The 3419-nt window shown below is 27.9% G+C and overlaps 1 long non-coding RNA gene across 1 annotated transcript; it reads left to right on the plus strand.

The window, feature by feature from the left end:
- Positions 1-865: 865 nt before the first annotated feature.
- LOC132751162 (uncharacterized) lies at positions 866-3417 on the plus strand. The gene is made up of 4 exons (XR_009628646.1): positions 866-927; positions 2670-2752; positions 3099-3147; positions 3352-3417. It is a non-coding gene; the product is annotated as an uncharacterized LOC132751162 (long non-coding RNA).
- Positions 3418-3419: the final 2 nt, after the last annotated feature.

Genomic DNA, 3419 nt, shown 5'->3' on the forward strand with positions numbered 1-3419 from the left:
GTATAATACAAAGCCTTTATGTACAGTAGTCTTTACAATATACATGTATCTTTATTAGTTTTATGCCTCAAGTCACTTGCACCGCATTTTAAACTGTGAATACTAAATTTATGTCTTTTAACATTTTCAGAGTGGTGTTCTATATTTTAGATTTGGTTACACATTATATATAATTGTAGTGTCAATTAAATAGTTGGAACTGTGCTATGGAAATTTTGTTATAATAGCTCATTTTAAATAAATATCTCCATACAAAAACGATAAAATTAGTAGGTATTTCAGGGATAAACTCGGAATATCAACTGAAATAATATAGACTTCACTGGAATATGTTTTAAATGTGGGCACAACCGAAAGAATATTTGTTTTTAGTATTGAACTTGTAAATCATGCTCACAATGCTAGGCAAGTAGATTGTGTATCAGTGATTATAAAGGAATAAAGACAATTTAAGTCTCGTTAACGTGTATATTCTGCTACATAGACGTAAAAATGTGTTAGCAAATTAATCATAATTCTGTGAATAAATCAGTGTATATTTAGCATATTTATTGGGCATGCCTACCCACTCAATATGATGACTGGCCGGGGCAGCTATTGAAAAAAGAAGCAAATGATGTCCTCAGCAGATGTCACATAAATAACGTGTTTTGGAATTGTTATGTAAGCTTTATGGCTACAAAGTTTTCAATTAAAACAATTGCTTGAAAATCTTATCTTCAAAGGAAAATTTTCATCTCCACACATGTTTCATGAAGTCTTTTGTACCCACACAATGTGATAAGATCCTGTGTACAAAATCTATTGCTTGATAAGTAAATTTTGGCTTTTGAAATGTTACAGTATGTTGCCACACGAACAGTATATAATCAATACAAACCAACAGACTACCAGCATATGCAACTCGGAAGACCATTCAGTGAAAATGTGAGTATAAAATATTTTTTTTACTGTTTTCTTTCAAAATATTACAAAAAAACATTTAGTTTTATGTTTGTTATGTTTCTTTCAAACACAGTAACATTGACGTACATTAAATTATTCATCTAATAAGTTTTTTAAAATATTCTGTTTTCTAAGTGTGAATTTAATCAATTTGATTTTCTTCCTTTTTTAATCAAAGAAACAGTTCTTATATATATATATATATATATATATATATATATATAATATATATATATATATATATATATATATATATAATATATATATATATATATATATTATATATATATATATATATATATTAAATGTCATTCGAACAGCAAACGCATTTAAAACAATTTTGTTTTACTCATAGATAGAAAAACAAACATTTTATTTTCATAAAAATGAAAAGAATCCAAGTTTGTTTAATCTAAACCAAGATGCGTTTGGTTTTTGTACATATATATGTACACATATACGAGACCTGGTCGACATTATATAAATAACACATGGGTTTGTGGGTAACAGTAAAAATATCATCCCGAGGAAAATACTGATACCCGAGGCGAAATACTGTGATAATCTGAATTTGTAAACTAGATCTAACTGTTACAAAAATAAACCAAGAGTAGCAATAACTAAACTGTCCTTACCTTGCAAGTTTTAAGTGTACTGTAGGCCTACTTGAGTTATTCTTAGAGCAAGTGATGATATCTAACAGTCAAAAACATACAATAAGCTGTGTTTTATTTAGAAAACAAAACACTGACCCTTTTATAAGGTAATAATCTGTGAAATTTGATCCTTCCGTATCCAGAATATTCTTCGCATGTTTTTTGACAAAGTGTATTTACAAAATAATGGTGATATCCTTCAGATTTCTGTAACTGTTTCACTGGTTAAAATTGTTAAATAATCCTTTGTTGCATGCTTTAATCGTCTGCATGTTCCAGTTTGACGCATTACAATACTTCCGTTGAAAACGGATGTTTACTTTTCGGCTATTCAACAAAAAGATATTTACTCTAAGGTGCAAAGAACTAAATTTTATGAGAGTCATAGTTACTTTAGTGATGCCCTAGACCCTATCGCCATTAAAGGATGAATCGAGAGAAAAATGTATTTCATTTTATTTAGAAAATAGACCACGTGACAAGATTTTATACTGTTAAAAAATTCTTAGTCACGTGGTACACTTGCATTTACAGTAAGAATATCTCCCAGAGGCCTATGGGATATTAACATTACGAAAAAAGTGAGGGGTAATAAAATGATATGTTTTGGCATCTTTTTTTAAGTTTCGTTGTATTTTTTTGTCTGTTACGTTTCAATTGCTGTCATAAAATATTATGTTCACGATAGAAAATTTTATTGTCATTTGTACTTCGAAGAAATATTAGCCATGATACATTCAATTGAACTGCTTTTTTTCTTCGTAAAATGTCATTTTTGTGTTTTTTGTTTTCTATTTAAATACAAGCATATTTTTTATATAAAGATTTCGTCAATTACGAATGACATGGAAAATAGTTTTCGCGTTATCACGATTAACAAAACCGCCATTTTTCATTTGAAACAGAAAAATTATAATTTTTTATATCTTGGCAATTTATCACTGTTGACTGGGCAATAGGCTTATTATTACATAAATGGTCAAGGAAAACATACTAACATAATAGTTAGATATAAGCATTTTTTGCACTTTTTAGTTGGATTACATAATATAATTTTTGCACTTTCAGAAGAAAGAGCTTTGATTTAACGCTTGTCTTTTGGGAATATTGTCAAGCTGTAAAGCATGATGAAGTTGATATTTTCTACCTTGGTATAAAATAGTTTATTGTATTCTTAATTGTCGTATATAGTTTTATTCTCCTTAATTAAAGTGTGAGTGAAGTTCTTTACTGTTGTATGTTGAATACATAACTAGATCTTGTATTATTTTTTGTATGATATTCTAATATGATATTCGGATAAATATTGTTCCTATTAAATGAATCATTCCAACAGTATAAATACAATTATTGTCACTTATACATGTAATGTAAATATATTTGATACTAAGCCAAATAGATAAAATACCACTCATACAAGTACAATAAATATGAAATAATCATAAAAAACTTATGGAATGCAAACACCAAAAAAAATTTCTGCCTTTGATATTTCAGGTAGGTTTGACGATTATGGTTGTTCTGAAAACAACACGGTCAAATGCAGGTAAAATATCAACTTAAAAAGTACATTTATACGAGTACTTTATATTTCGATTTTGCAATCCTTTAAATTTTTTACACATTTTATGTAAGAAATTCTAACCATGCTAAAAATCGATTTTGTTACAGGTTAAGGAAAATATGTTAAGAAAATATAGTCTGAAAAAAATGTTAAAAGTGTAAAGGTTTTATGATTACTTAACTTCAGCTCTCGTTAATGTTGCCCTTGGAAAACCTGCCTACCAGTCAAGTAATTATTCAAAAGATTATGAAATT

This window comes from Ruditapes philippinarum, unplaced genomic scaffold (assembly GCF_026571515.1).
Source record: "Ruditapes philippinarum isolate M1 unplaced genomic scaffold, ASM2657151v2 ctg1203_1_1_1_1, whole genome shotgun sequence".
Classification (NCBI taxonomy): Eukaryota; Metazoa; Mollusca; class Bivalvia; order Venerida; family Veneridae; genus Ruditapes; species Ruditapes philippinarum.